This window comes from Gorilla gorilla, chromosome 15 (genome assembly GCF_029281585.2).
Source record: "Gorilla gorilla gorilla isolate KB3781 chromosome 15, NHGRI_mGorGor1-v2.1_pri, whole genome shotgun sequence".
In the NCBI taxonomy this organism is placed as follows: Eukaryota; Metazoa; Chordata; class Mammalia; order Primates; family Hominidae; genus Gorilla; species Gorilla gorilla.
Window position 1 is genome coordinate 60624486 of NC_073239.2, and position 17317 is coordinate 60641802.

Below are 17317 nucleotides of genomic sequence, written 5' to 3' on the forward strand. Positions count from 1 at the left end.
CTCCATTCCTTTCCGTTCCATTCCATTCCATTCCATTCCATTCCGTTCTACTCGGGTTGATCATTCCATTCCATTCCATTCCATTCCATTCCATTCCATTCCATTCCATTCCATTCCGTTCCATTCTACTCGGGTTCATTCCACTCCATTCCTTTCCGTTCCATTCCTTTCCGTTCCATTCCATTCCATTCCATTCCATTCCATTCCGTTCAACTCGGGTTGATTCCATTCTATTCCATTCCGTTCCATTCGATTCCTTTCCATTCCATTCCATTCCATTCCATTCCATTCCATTCCATTCCATTCCATTCCATTCCATTCCGTTCTACTCGGGTTGATTCCATTCTATTCCATTCCATTCCATTCCATTTCATTCCATTCCATTCCATTCCATTCCATACCAATCCATTCCATTCCATTGCATTTCTTTCTACTCGGGTTCATTCCGTTTCGTTCCGTTCTGTTCCGTTCCATTCCATTCCATTCCATTCCATTCCATTCCATTCCATTCCATTCCGTTCTACTCGGGTTGATTCCATTCTATTCCATTCCATTACATTCGATTCCATTCCATTCGATTCCATTCCATTCCATTCCATTCCATTCCATTGCATTCCATTCCGTTCTACTCGGGTTCTTTCCATTCCATTCCGTTGCGTTCCATTCCATTCCATTCCATTCCAGTCCATTCCGTTCTACTCGGGTTGAATCCATTCTATTCCATTCCATTCCATTCCATTCCGTTCCATTCCATTCCATTCCATTCCATTCCGTTCTACTCAGGTTGATTCCATTCTATTCCATTCCATTCCATTCCATTCCATTCCATTCCATTCCATTCCGTTCTTCTCGGGTTGATCATTCCATTCCATTCCATTCCATTCCATTCCATTCCATTCCGTTCTACTCGGGTGGATCATTCCATTCCATTCCATTCCGTTCCATTCCATTCCATTCCATTCCATTCCGTTCTACTCGGGTTGATTCCATTCTATTCCATTCCATTCCATTAGATTCCATTTGATTCCATTCCATTCCATTCCATTCCATTCCATTCCATTCCATTCCATTCCATTCTATTCAATTCCATTCCGTTCTACTCAGGTTGATTCCCATCCACTCCATCCCGTTCCATTCCATTCCTTTCCGTTCCGTTCTACTCGGGTTGAATCCATTCCATTCCATTCCATTCCATTCCATTCCATTCCATTCCATTCCATTCCATTCCATTCCATTCGGTACTACTCGGGTTGATTCCATTCTATTCCATTCCATTCCATTCGATTCCACTCGATTCCATTCGATTCCGTTCGATTCCATTCCATTCCATTCCATTCCATTCCATTCCGTTCTACTCGTGTTGATTCCATTCCACTCCATTCCTTTCCGTTCCATTCCATTCCGTTCTACTCGGGTTGATCATTCCATTCCATTCCATTCCATTCCATTCCATTCTACTCGGGTTCATTCCATTCCATTCCTTTCCGTTCCATTCCTTTCCGTTCCATTCCATTCCATTCCATTCCATTCCATTGCATTCCATTCCGTTCTACTCGGGTTCTTTCCATTCCATTCCGTTCCGCTCCGTTCCTTTCCGTTCCGTTCCGTTCCATTCCATTCCATTCCATTCCATTCCATTCCATTCCATTCCGTTCTACTCGGGTTGATTCCATTCCATTCCATTCCGTTCCGTTCCGTTCCGTTCCGTTCCGTTCTACTCGGGTTGATTCCATTCTATTCCATTCCATTCCATTCCATTCAGTTCTACTCGGGTTGATCATTCCATTCCATTCCATTCCATTCCATTCCAATCCATTCCATTCCATTCCATTCCTTTCTCGTCGGGTTCATTCCATTCCATTCCGTTCCATTCCGTTTCATTCCGTTCCGTTCCGTTCCGTTCTATTCCATTCCATTCCATTCCATTCCGTTCTACTCGGGTTGATTCCATTCTATTCCGTTCCATTCCATTCCCTTCCATTCCATTCCATTCCATTCCATTAAATTCCATTCCGTTCTACTCGGGTTGATTCCATTCCGTTCCGTTCCGTTCCGTTCCGTTAAGTTCCGTTCTACTCTGGTTGACTCCATTCTATTCCATTCCATTCCATTCCATTCCATTCTATTCCATTCCATTCCGTTCTACTCGGGTTGATCATTCCATTCCATTCCATTCCATTCCATTCCATTCCATTCTGTTCCGTTCTACTCGGGTTGATCATTCCATTCCATTCCATTCCATTCCATTCCATTCCATTCCATTCCATTCCGTTCCATTCCATTCCATTCCATTCTACTCGGGTTGATTCCATTCTATTCCATTCCATTCCATTCCTTTCCATTCGATTCCATCCCATTCCATTCCATTCCATTCTATTCTTCTCGGGTTGATTCCATTCCATTCCATTGCATTCTGTTCAGTTCCGTTCCGTTCCGTTCCATTCCGTTCTACTTTGGTTGATTCCATTCTATTCCATTCCATTACATTCCATTCCATTCCATTCCATTCCATTCCGTTTTACTCGGATTGATCATTCCATTCCATTCCATTCCTTTCCATTCCGTTCCGTTCTGCTCGTGTTGATCATTCCATTCCATTCCATTGCATTCCGTTCCATTCCATTCCATTCCATTCCATTCCTTTCCATTCGACTCCATTCCATTCCATTCCATTCCATTCCATTCCATTCCATTCCGTTCCGTTCTATTCGGGTTTATTCCATTCTATTCCATTCCATTCCGTTCTGCTCGGGTTGATCATTCCATTCCATACCATTCCATTCCATTCCATTCCATTCCATTCCATTCCATTCCATTCCATTCCATTCCACTGCATTCCATTCCGTTCTTCTCCGGTTCATTCCATTCCGTTCCATTGCATTCCATTCCATTCCATTCCATTCCATTCCATTCCATTCCATTCCATTCCATTCCATTCCATTCCATTCCATTCTACTCGGGTTGATTCCATTCTATTCCATTCCATTCCATTCCATTCCATTCCATTCCATTCCATTCCATTCCATTCCATTCCATTCGATTCCATTCGATTCCATTCCATTCCATTCCATTCCATTCCATTCCATTCCATTCCATTCCATTCCATTCCATTCTATTCAATTCCATTAAGTTCTACTCAGGTTGATTCCCTTCCAATCCATCCCGTTCCATTCCATTCCGTTCCGTTCCGTTCTACTCGGGTTGATTCCATTCTATTCCATTCCATTCCATTCGATTCCACTCGATTCCATTCGATTCCGTTCGATTCCATTCCATTCCATTCCATTCCATTCCTTTCCGTTCTACTCGTGTTGATTCCATTACACTCCATTCCTTTCCGTTCCATTCCATTCCATTCCATTCCGTTCTACTCGGGTTGATCATTCCATTCCATTCCATTCCATTCCATTCCATTCTACTCGGGTTCATTCCATTCCATTCCTTTCCGTTCCATTCCTTTCCGTTCCATTCCATTCCATTCCATTCCATTCCATTGCATTCCATTCCGTTCTACTCGGGTTCTTTCCATTCCATTCCGTTCCGTTCCGTTCCTTTCCGTTCCGTTCCATTCCATTCCATTCCATTCCATTCCATTCCATTCCACTCCGTTATACTCGGGTTGATTCCATTCTATTCCATTCCATTCCATTCCATTCCATTCCATTCCGTTCTACTCGGGTTGATTCCATTCCATTCCATTCCGTTCCGTTCCGTTCCGTTCCGTTCCGTTCTACTCGGGTTGATTCCATTCTATTCCATTCCATTCCATTCCATTCCATTCCATTCCATTCCATTCCATTCCATTCCATTCCATTCAGTTCCACTCGGGTTGATCATTGCATTCCATTCCATTCCATTCCATTCCATTCCATTCCATTCCTTTCTAGTCGGGTTCATTCCATTCCATTCCGTTCCATTCCGTTCCATTCTGTTCCGTTCTGTTCCGTTCTATTCCATTCCATTCCATTCCATTCCGTTCTACTCTGGTTGATTCCATTGTATTCCGTTCCATTCCATTCCGTTCCATTCCATTCCATTCCATTCCATTAAATTCCATTCCTTTCTACTCGGGTTGATTCCATTCCGTTCCGTTCCGTTCCGTTCCGTTAAGTTCCGTTCTACTCTGGTTGACTCCATTCAATTCCATTCCATTCCATTCCATTCCATTCCATTCCATTCCATTCCATTCCATTCCCTTCCATTCCATTCCATTCCATTCCGTTCTACTCGGGTTGATTCCATTCTATTCCATTCCATTCGATTCCATTCCATTCGATTCCATCCCATTCCATTCCATTCCATTCCATTCCATTCCATTCCATTCTATTCTTCTCGGGTTGATTCCATTCCATTCCATTGCATTCTGTTCAGTTCCGTTCCATTCCGTTCCATTCCGTTCTACTTTGGTTGATTCCATTCTATTCCATTCCATTCCATTCCATTCCATTCCATTCCATTCCATTCCATTCCATTCCATTCCATTCTATTCTTCTCGGGTTGATTCCATTCCATTCCATTGCATTCTGTTCAGTTCCATTCCATTCCATTCCATTCCGTTTTACTCGGGTTGATCATTCCATTCCATTCCATTCCTTTCCATTCCGTTCCGTTCTCCTCGTGTTGATCATTCCATTAAATTCCATTCCATTCCATTCCATTCCATTCCATTCCATTCCATTCCTTTCCATTCGACTCCATTCCATTCCATTCCATTCCATTCCATTCCATTCCATTCCATTCCATTCCGTTCCGTTCTACTCGGGTTTATTCCATTCTATTCCATTCCATTCCGTTCTGCTCGGGTTGATCATTCCATTCCATTCCATTCCATTCCATTCCATTCCATTCCATTCCATTCCACTCCATTCCACTGCATTCCATTCCGTTCTACTCGGGTTCATTCCATTCCATTCCATTGCATTCCATTCCATTCCATTCCATTCCATTCCATTCCATTCCATTCCATTCTACTCGGGTTGTTTCCATTCTATTCCATTCCATTCCATTCCATTGCATTCCATTCCATTCCATTCCATTCGATTCCATTCGATTCCATTCCATTCCATTCCATTCCGTTCTACTCGGGTTCATTCCATTCCATTCCATTCCTTTCCTTTCCATTCCGTTCCGTTGCATTCCATTCCATTCCATTCCATTCCATTCCATTCGATTCCATTCCATTCCATTCCATTCCATTCCATTCCATTCCATTCCATTCCATTCCGTTCAACTCGGTTTGATTCCATTCTATTCCATTCCATTACATTCAATTCCATTCCATTCCATTCCAATCCGTTCTACTCGGGTTGATTCAATTCCATTCCATTCCGTTCCGTTCCGTGCCGTTCCGTTCCATTCCGTTCTACTCGGGTTGATTCCACTCTATTCCATTCCATTCCATTCCATTCCATTCCTTTCTACTCGGATTGATCATTCCATTCCATTCCATTCCATTCCATTGCATTCCATTCCATTCCATTCTATTCCGTTGCATTCCATTCCATTCCATTCCATTCCATTCCAGTCCATTCCGTTCTACTCGGGTTGAATCCACTCTATTCCATTCCATTCCATTCCATTCCGTTCCATTCCATTCCATTCCATTCCTTTCCGTTCAACTCGGGTTGATTCCATTCTATTCCATTCCATTCCATTCCATTCCATTCCATTCCGTTCTACTCGGGTTGATCATTCCATTCCATTCCATTCCATTCCATTCCATTCCATTCCATTCCATTCCATTCCGTTCTACTCGGGTGGATCGTTGCATTCCATTCCATTCCGTTCCAGTCCATTCCATTCCTTTCCATTCCGTTCTACTCGGGTTGATTCCATTCAATTCCATTCCATTCCATTAGATTCCATTTGAATCCATTCCATTCCATTCCATTCCATTCCATTCCATTCCATTCCATTCCATTCCATTCTATTCAATTCCATTCCGTTCTACTCAGGTTGATTCCCTTCCACTCCATCCCGTTCCATTCCATTCCGTTCCGTTCCGTTCTACTCGGGTTGATTCCATTCTATTCCATTCCATTCCATTCCATTCCGTTCTACTCGGGTTGATCATTCCATTCCATTCCATTCCATTCCATTCCATTCCATTCCATTCCATTCCATTCCATTTCATTCCGTTCTACTCGGGTTCTTTCCATTCCGTTCCATTCCATTCCGTTCTACTCGGGTTGATTCCATGCCACTCCATTCCATTCCGTTCCATTCCGTTCCGTTCCGTTCTACTCGGGTTGAATCCATTCTATTCCATTCCATTCCATTCCATTCCATTCCATTCCATTCCATTCCATTCCGTTCTACTCGGGTTGATCATTCCATTCCATTCCGTTCTACTCGGGTTCATTCCATTCCATTCCGTTCCGTTCCATTCCGTTCCGTTCCATTCCATTCCATTCCATTCCATTCCGTTCTACTCGGGTTCTTTCCATTCCGTTCCATTCCATTCCGTTCTACTCGGGTTGATTCCATGCCACTGCATTCCATTCCGTTCCATTCCGTTCCGTTCCGTTCCGTTCTACTCGGGTTGAATCCATTCTATTCCATTCCATTCCATTCCATTCCATTCCATTCCATTCCATTCCATTTGATTCCATTCGATTCCATTCCATTCCATTCCATTCCGTTCTACTCTGGTTCATTCCATTTAATTCCGTTCCGTTCCATTCCGTTCCGTTCCATTCCATTCCATTCCATTCCGTTCTACTCGGGTTGATTCCATTCTATTCCATTCCATTCTATTCCATTCCATTCCATTCCATTCCATTCCATTCCATTCCATTCCATTCCGTTCAACTCGGGTTGATTCCATTCTATTCCATTCCATTCCATTCCATTCCATTCCATTCCTTTCCATTCCATTCCGTTCTACTCGGGTTGATTCCATTCTATTCCACTCCATTCCATTCCGTTCCATTCCATTCCATTCCGTTCTACTTGAGTTCATTCCATTCCGTTCCGTTCCGTTCCGTTCCATTCCATTCCATTCCATTCCATTCCGTTCTACTCGAGTTGATTCCATTCTACTCCATTCCATTCCATTCGATTCCATTCCGTTCTACTCGGGTTAATCATTCCATTCCATTCCATTCTATTCCATTCCATTCCATTCCATTCCATTCCGTTCTACTCGGGTTCATTCCATTCCATTCCATTCCATTCCATTCCACTCCATACCATTCCATTCCGTTCTACTCGGGTTGATTCCATTCTATTCAATTCCATCCCATTCCATTCCATTCCATTCCATTCCATTCCATTCCATTCCATTCCATTCCATTCCATTCCATTCCATTCTACTCGGGTTGATTCCATTCTATTCCATTCCATTCCATTCGATTCCATTCTATTCGATTCCATTCCATTCCATTAAACTCCATTCCATTCCATTCCGTTCTACTCGGGTTCATTCCATTCCGTTCCGTTCCGTTCTGTTCCGTTCCGTTCCATTCCATTCCATACCATTCCATTGCATTCCATTCCATTCCGTTCTACTCGGTTTGATTCCATTCTATTCCATTCCATTCCATTCCATTCCATTCCATTCCATTCCATTCCATTCTATTCTACTCGGGTTTATTCCATTCCATTCCATTGCATTCTGTTCCGTTCCATTCTCTTCCGTTCCGTTCCGTTCTACTCTGGTTGATTCCATTCTATTCCATTCCATTCCATTCCATTCCATTCCGTTCCATTCCATTCCGTTTTACTTGGATTGATCATTCCATTCCATTCCATTGCATTCCATTCCATTCTGTTGCGTTCCATTCCATTCCATTCCATTCCAGTCCATTCCGTTCTACTCGGGTTGAATCCATTCTATTCCATTCCATTCCATTCCATTCCGTTCCATTCCATTCCATTCCATTCCATTCCGTTCTACTCGGGTTGATTCCATTCTATTCCATTCCATTCCATTCCATTCCATTCCATTCCATTCCATTCCATTCCGTTCTTCTCGGGTTGATCATTCCATTCCATTCCATTCCATTCCATTCCATTCCATTCCATTCCGTTCTACTCGGGTGGATCATTCCATTCCATTCCATTCCATTCCATTCCATTCCATTCCATTCCATTCCGTTCTACTCGGGTTGATTCCATTCTATTCCATTCCATTCCATTAGATTCCATTTGATTCCATTCCATTCCATTCCATTCCATTCCATTCCATTCCATTCCATTCCATTCTATTCAATTCCATTCCTTTCTACTCAGGTTGATACCCTTCCACTCCATCCCGTTCCATTCCATTCTGTTCCGTTCCGTTCTACTCGGGTTGATTCCATTCCATTCCATTCCATTCCATTCCATTCCATTCCATTCCATTCCATTCCGTTCCGTACTACTCGGGTTGATTCCATTCTATTCCATTCCATTCCATTCCATTCCACTCGATTCCATTCGATTCCGTTCGATTCCATTCCATTCCATTCCATTCCGTTCTACTCGTGTTAATTCCATTCCACTCCATTCCTTTCCGTTCCATTCCATTCCGTTCTACTCGGGTTGATCATTCCATTCCATTCCATTCCATTCCATTCCATTCTACTCGGGTTCATTCCATTCCATTCCTTTCCGTTCCATTCCTTTCCGTTCCATTCCATTCCATTCCATTCCATTCCATTGCATTCCATTCCGTTCTACTCGGGTTCTTTCCATTCCATTCCGTTCCACTCCGTTCCTTTCCGTTCCGTTCCATTCCATTCCATTCCATTCCATTCCATTCCATTCCATTCCGTTCTACTCGGGTTGATTCCATTCCATTCCATTCCGTTCCGTTCCGTTCCGTTCCGTTCCGTTCTACTCGGGTTGATTCCATTCTATTCCATTCCATTCCATTCCATTCCATTCCATTCAGTTCTACTCGGGTTGATCATTCCATTCCATTCTATTCCATTCCATTCCATTCCATTCCATTCCATTCCTTTCTAGTCGGGTTCATTCCATTCCATTCCGTTCCATTCCGTTCCATTCCGTTCCGTTCCGTTCCGTTCTATTCCATTCCATTCCATTCCATGCCGTTCTACTCGGGTTGATTCCATTCTATCCCGTTCCATTCCATTCCGTTCCATTCCATTCCATTCCATTCCATTAAATTCCATTCCGTTCTACTCGGGTTGATTCCATTCCGTTCCGTTCCGTTCCGTTCCGTTAAGTTCCGTTCTACTCTGGTTGACTCCATTCTATTCCATTCCATTCCATTCCATTCCATTCCATTCCATTCTATTCCTTTCCATTCCGTTCTACTCGGGTTGATCATTCCATTCCATTCCATTCCATTCCATTCCATTCCATTCCATTCTGTTCCGTTCTACTCGGGTTGATCATTCCATTCCATTCCATTCCATTCCATTCCATTCCATTCCATTCCATTCCATTCCATTCCATTCCGTTCCATTCCATTCCATTCCGTTCTACTCGGGTTGATTCCATTCTATTCCATTCCATTCCATTCCTTTCCATTCGATTCCATCCCATTCCATTCCATTCCATTCCATTCCATTCCATTCCATTCCATTCTATTCTTCTCGGGTTGATTCCATTCCATTCCATTGCATTCTGTTCAGTTCCGTTCCGTTCCGTTCCATTCCGTTCTACTTTGGTTGATTCCATTCTATTCCATTCCATTCCATTCCATTCCATTCCATTCCATTCCATTCCATTCCGTTTTACTCGGGTTGATCATTCCATTCCATTCCATTCCTTTCCATTCCGTTCCATTCTGCTCGTGTTGATCATTCCATTCCATTCCATTGCATTCCGTTCCATTCCATTCCATTCCATTCCATTCCTTTCCATTCGACTCCATTCCATTCCATTCCATTCCATTCCATTCCATTCCATTCCATTCCGTTCCGTTCTATTCGGGTTTATTCCATTCTATTCCATTCCATTCCGTTCTGCTCGGGTTGATCATTCCATTCCATTCCATTGCATTCCGTTCCATTCCATTCCATACCATTCCATTCCTTTCCATTCGACTCCATTCCATTCCATTCCATTCCATTCCATTCCATTCCATTCCGTTCCGTTCTATTCGGGTTTATTCCATTCTATTCCATTCCATTCCGTTCTGCTCGGGTTGATCATTCCATTCCATTCCATTCCATTCCATTCCATTCCATTCCATTCCATTCCACTGCATTCCATTCCGTTCTACTCCGGTTCATTCCATTCCATTCCATTGCATTCCATTCCATTCCATTCCTTTCCATTCCATTCCATTCCATTCTACTCGGGTTGATTCCATTCTATTCCATTCCATTCCATTCCATTCCATTCCATTCCATTCCATTCCATTCCTTTCCATTCCATTCCATTCCATTCCATTCCATTCGATTCCATTCGATTCCATTCCATTCCATTCCATTCCATTCCATTCTATTCAATTCCATTAAGTTCTACTCAGGTTGATTCCCTTCCAATCCATCCCGTTCCATTCCATTCCGTTCCGTTCCGTTCTACTCGGGTTGATTCCATTCAATTCAATTCCATTCCATTCCATTCCATTCCATTCCATTCCATTCCATTCCATTCCGTACTACTCGGGTTGATTCCATTCTATTCCATTCCATTCCATTCGATTCAACTCGATTCCATTCGATTCCGTTCGATTCCATTCCATTCCATTCCATTCCATTCCATTCCGTTCTACTCGTGTTGATTCCATTCCACTCCATTCCTTTCCGTTCCATTCCATTCCATTCCATTCCGTTCTACTCGGGTTGATCATTCCATTCCATTCCATTCCATTCCATTCCATTCTACTCGGGTTCATTCCATTCCATTCCTTTCCGTTCCATTCCTTTCCGTTCCATTCCATTCCATTCCATTCCATTCCATTGCATTCCATTCCGTTCTACTCGGGTTCTTTCCATTCCATTCCGTTCCGTTCCGTTCCTTTCCGTTCCGTTCCATTCCATTCCATTCCATTCCATTCCATTCCATTCCACTCCATTCTACTCGGGTTGATTCCATTCTATTCCATTCCATTCCATTCCATTCCATTCCATTCCATTCCGTTCTACTCGGGTTGATTCCATTCCATTCCATTCCGTTCCGTTCCGTTCCGTTCCGTTCTACTCGGGTTGATTCCATTCTATTCCATTCCATTCCATTCCATTCCATTCCATTCCATTCCATTCCATTCAGTTCCACTGGGGTTGATCATTGCATTCCATTCCATTCCATTCCATTCCATTCCATTCCATTCCTTTCTAGTCGGGTTCATTCCATTCCATTCCGTTCCATTCCGTTCCATTCTGTTCCGTTCCGTTCCGTTCTATTCCATTCCATTCCATTCCATTCCGTTCTACTCTGGTTGATTCCATTCTATTCCGTTCCATTCCATTCCGTTCCATTCCATTCCATTCCATTCCATTAAATTCCATTCCGTTCTACTCGGGTTGATTCCATTCCGTTCCGTTCCGTTCCGTTCCGTTAAGTTCCGTTCTACTCTGGTTGACTCCATTCAATTCCATTCCATTCCATTCCATTCCATTCCATTCTATTCCATTCCATTCCGTTCTACTCGGGTTGATCATTCAATTCCATTCCATTCCATTCCATTCCATTCCATTCCATTCCATTCCATTCTGTTCCGTTCTACTCGGGTTGATCATTCCATTCCATTCCATTCCATTCCATTCCATTCCATTCCATTCCATTCCATTCCATTCCATTCCGTTCTACTCGGGTTGATTCCATTCTATTCCATTCCATTCGATTCCATTCCATTCGATTCCATCCCATTCCAGTCCATTACATTCCATTCCATTCCATTCCATTCTATTCTTCTCGGGTTGATTCCATTCCATTCCATTGCATTCTGTTCAGTTCCGTTCCATTCCGTTCCATTCCGTTCTACTTTGGTTGATTCCATTCTATTCCATTCCATTCCACTCCATTCCATTCCATTCCATTCCATTCCATTCCATTCCATTCTATTCTTCTCGGGTTGATTCCATTCCATTCCATTGCATTCTGTTCAGTTCCATTCCATTCCATTCCATTCCGTTTTACTCGGGTTGATCATTCCATTCCATTCCATTCCTTTCCATTCCGTTCCGTTCTGCTCGTGTTGATCATTCCATTAAATTCCATTCCATTCCATTCCATTCCATTCCATTCCATTCCATTCCATTCCATTCCTTTCCATTCGACTCCATTCCATTCCATTCCATTCCATTCCATTCCATTCCATTCCATTCCATTCCGTTCCGTTCTACTCGGGTTTATTCCATTCTATTCCATTCCATTCCGTTCTGCTCGGGTTGATCATTCCATTCCATTCCATTCCATTCCATTCCATTCCATTCCATTCGATTCCATTCCACTGCATTCCATTCCGTTCTACTCGGGTTCATTCCATTCCATTCCATTGCATTCCATTCCATTCCATTCCATTGCATTCCATTCCATTCTACTCGGGTTGTTTCCATTCTATTCCATTCCATTCCATTCCATTGCATTCCATTCCATTCCATTCCATTCGATTCCATTCGATTCCATTCCATTCCATTCCATTCCGTTCTACTCGGGTTCATTCCATTCCATTCCGTTCCGTTCCATTCCGTTCCGTTCCATTCCATTCCATTCCATTCGATTCCATTCCATTCCATTCCATTCCATTCGATTCCATTCCATTCCATTCCATTCCATTCCATTCCATTCCATTCCATTCCGTTCAACTCGGGTTGATTCCATTCTATTCCATTCCATTACATTCAATTCCATTCCATTCCATTCCAATCCGTTCTACTCGGGTTGATTCCATTCCATTCCATTCCATTCCGTTCCGTTCCGTTCCGTTTCATTCCGTTCTACTCGGGTTGATTCCACTCTATTCCATTCCATTCCATTCCATTCCTTTCTACTCGGATTGATCATTCCATTCCATTCCATTCCATTCCATTCCATTCCATTCCATTCCATTCCATTCCATTCCATTCTATTCCGTTGCATTCCATTCCATTCCATTCCATTCCAGTGCATTCCGTTCTACTCGGGTTGAATCCATTCTATTCCATTCCATTCCATTCCATTCCGTTCCATTCCATTCCATTCCATTCCTTTCCTTTCAACTCGGGTTGATTCCATTCTATTCCATTCCATTCTATTCCATTCCATTCCATTCCATTCCATTCCGTTCTACTCGGGTTGATCATTCCATTCCATTCCATTCCATTCCATTCCATTCCATTCCATTCCGTTCTACTCGGGTGGATCGTTCCATTCCATTCCATTCCGTTCCAGTCCATTCCATTCCTTTGCATTCCGTTCTACTCGGGTTGATTCCATTCTATTCCATTCCATTCCATTAGATTCCATTTGATTCCATTCCATTCCATTCCATTCCATTCCATTCCATTCCATTCCATTCCATTCCATTCCATTCTATTCAATTCCATTCCGTTCTACTCAGGTTGATTCCCTTCCACTCCATCCCGTTCCATTCCATTCCGTTCCGTTCCGTTCTACTCGGGTTGATTCCATTCTATTCCATTCCATTCCATTCCATTCCTTTCTACTCGGGTTGATCATTCCATTCCATTCCATTCCATTCCATTCCATTCCATTCCATTCCATTCCATTCCATTTCATTCCGTTCTACTTGGGTTCTTTCCATTCCGTTCCATTCCATTCCGTTCTACTCAGGTTGACTCCATGCCACTCCATTCCATTCCGTTCCATTCCGTTCCGTTCCGTTCCGTTCTACTCGGGTTGAATCCATTCTATTCCATTCCATTCCATTCCATTCCATTCCATTCCATTCCATTCCATTCCATTCCGTTCTACTCGGGTGGATCGTTCCATTCCATTCCATTCTGTTCCATTCCATTCCATTCCTTTCCATTCCGTTCTACTCAGGCTGATTCCATTCTATTCCATTCCATTCCATTAGATTCCATTTGATTCCATTCCATTCCATTACATTCCATTCCATTCCATTCCATTCTATTCAATTCCATTCCGTTCTACTCAGGTTGATTCCCTTCCACTCAATCCCGTTCCATTCCATTCCGTTCCGTTCCGTTCTACTCGGGTTGATTCCATTCTATTCCATTCCATTCCATTCCATTCCGTTCTACTCGGGTTGATCCATTCCATTCCATTCCATTCCATTCCATTCCATTCCATTCCATTCCATTCCATTCCGTTCTACTCGGGTTCTTTCCATTCCGTTCCATTCCATTCCGTTCTACTCGGGTTGATTCCATGCCACTCCATTCCATTCCGTTCCATTCCGTTCCGTTCCGTTCCATTCTACTCGGGTTGAATCCATTCTATTCCATTCCATTCCATTCCATTCCATTCCATTCCATTCCATTTGATTCCATTCTATTCCATTCCATTCCATTCCATTCCGTTCTACTCGGGTTCATTCCATTTAATTCCGTTCCGTTCCATTCCGTTCCGTTCCATTCCATTCCATTCCATTCCGTTCTACTCGGGTTGATTCCATTCTATTCCATTCCATTCTATTCCATTCCATTCCATTCCATTCCATTCCATTCCATTCCATTCCATTCCATTCCATTCCATTCCATTCCGTTCAACTCGGGTTGATTCCATTCTATTCCATTCCATTCCATTCCATTCCATTCCATTCCTTTCCATTCCATTCCGTTCTACTTGGGTTGATTCCATTCTATTCCACTCCATTCCATTCCGTTCCATTCCATTCCATTCCGTTCTACTTGAGTTCATTCCATTCCGTTCCGTTCCGTTCCGTTCCATTCCATTCCATTCCATTCCATTCCGTTCTACTCGAGTTGATTCCATTCTACTCCATTCCATTCCATTCGATTCCATTCCGTTCTACTCGGGTTAATCATTCCATTCCATTCCATTCTATTCCATTCCATTCCATTCCATTCCATTCCGTTCTACTCGGGTTCATTCCATTCCATTCCATTCCATTCCATTCCACTCCATACCATTCCATTCCGTTCTACTCGGGTTGATTCCATTCTATTCAATTCCATCCCATTCCATTCCATTCCATTCCATTCCATTCCATTCCATTCCATTCCATTCCATTCCATTCCATTCCATTCTACTCGGGTTGATTCCATTCTATTCCATTCCATTCCATTCGATTCCATTCTATTCGATTCCATTCCATTCCATTAAACTCCATTCCATTCCATTCCGTTCTACTCGGGTTCATTCCATTCCGTTCCGTTCCGTTCTGTTCCGTTCCGTTCCATTCCATTCCATACCATTCCATTGCATTCCATTCCATTCCGTTCTACTCGGTTTGATTCCACTCTATTCCATTCCATTCCATTCCATTCCATTCCATTCCATTCCATTCCATTCCATTCTATTCTACTCGGGTTTATTCCATTCCATTCCATTGCATTCTGTTCCGTTCCATTCTCTTCCGTTCCGTTCCGTTCTACTCTGGTTGATTCCATTCTATTCCATTCCATTCCATTCCATTCCATTCCGTTCCATTCCATTCCGTTTTACTTGGATTGATCATTCCATTCCATTCCATTGCATTCCATTCCATTCCATTCCGTTCCGTTCTGCTCGGGTTGATCAATCCATTCCATTCCATTCCATTCCACTCCATTCCATTCCATTCAATTCCATTCCATTCCATTCCGTTCTACTCGGGTTGATTCCATTCCGTTCCGTTCCGCTCCGTTCCGTTCCGTTCTACTCGGGTTTACTCCATTCTATTCCATTCCATTCCATTGCATTCCATTCCATTCCATTCCATTCCGTTGTGCTCGGGTTGATCATTCCATTCCATTCCATTCCATTCCATTCCATTCCATTCCATTCCATTCCATTCCATTCCATTCCATTCCATTCCATTCCATTCATTTCCATTCCATTCCATTCCATTCCATTCCATTCCATTCCATTCCATTCCATTCCATTCTATTCCGTTCTACTCGGGTTGATTCCATTCCGTTCCGTTCCGCTCCGTTCCGTTCCGTTCTACTTGGGTTTACTCCATTCTATTCCATTTAATTGCATTCCATTCCATTCCATTCCATTCCATTCCATTCCGTTCTGCTCGGGTTGATCATTCCATTCCATTCCATTCCATTCCATTCTATTCCATTCCATTCCACTCCATTCCATTCCATTCCATTCCACTCCTTTCCATTCCATTCCATTCCATTCCATTCCATTCCATTCCATTCCATTCCATTACACTGCTTTCCATTCCATTCCATTCCATTCCATTCCATTCCACTCCTTTCCATTCCATTCCATTCCATTCCATTCCATTCCATTCCACTCCTTTCCATTCCATTCCATTCCATTCCACTCCTTTCCATTCCATTCCATTCCACTCCATTCCATTCCATTCCATTCCATTCTATTCCGTTCCGTTCTGCTCGGGTTGATCATTCCATTCCATTCCTTTCCATTCCATTCCATTCCATTCCATTCCGTTCTACTCGGGTTGATTCCATTCTATTCAATTCCATTCCAATCCATTCCGCTCCATTCCATTCCATTCCATTCCATTCCATTCCGTTCTACTCGTGTTCATTCCATTAAATTCCGTTCTGTTCCATTCCGTTCCATTCCATTCCATTCCATTCCATTCCGTTCTACTTGGGTTGATTCTATTCCATTCCATTCCATTCCATTCTATTCCATTGAATTCCATTCCATTCCATTCCATTCCATTCCATTCCATTCCGTTCTACTCGGGTTGATTCCATTCCGTTCCGTTCCGTTATGTTCCGTTCCGTTCTAATCGGGTTGATTCCATTCTATTCCATTCCTTTCCATTCCATTCCATTCCATTCCATTCCATTCCATTCCATTCCTCTCTGTTCCATTCCATTCCGTTCTACTTGGGTTGATCATGCCATTCCATTCCATTCCATTCCATTCAATTCCATTCCTTTCCGTTCTACTCGGGTGGATCATTCCATTCCATTCCATTCCATTCCATTCCATTCCATTCCGTTCCATTCCATTCCATTCCATTCCGTTCCGTTCTACTCGGGTTGATTCCATTCTCTTCCATTCCATTCCATTCGATTCCACTCGATTCCATTCGATTCCGTTCGATTCCATTCCATTCCATTCCATTCCATTCCAGTCGTGTTGATTCCTTTCCACTCCATTCCTTTCCGTTCCATTCCATTCCATTCCATTCCATTCCGTTCTACTCGGGTTGATCATTCCATTCCATTCCATTCCACTCCATTCCATTCCATTCCATTCCATTCCGTTCCATTCTACTCGGGTTCATTCCACTCCATTCCTTTCCGTTCCATTCCTTTCCGTTCCATTCCATTCCATTCCATTCCATTCC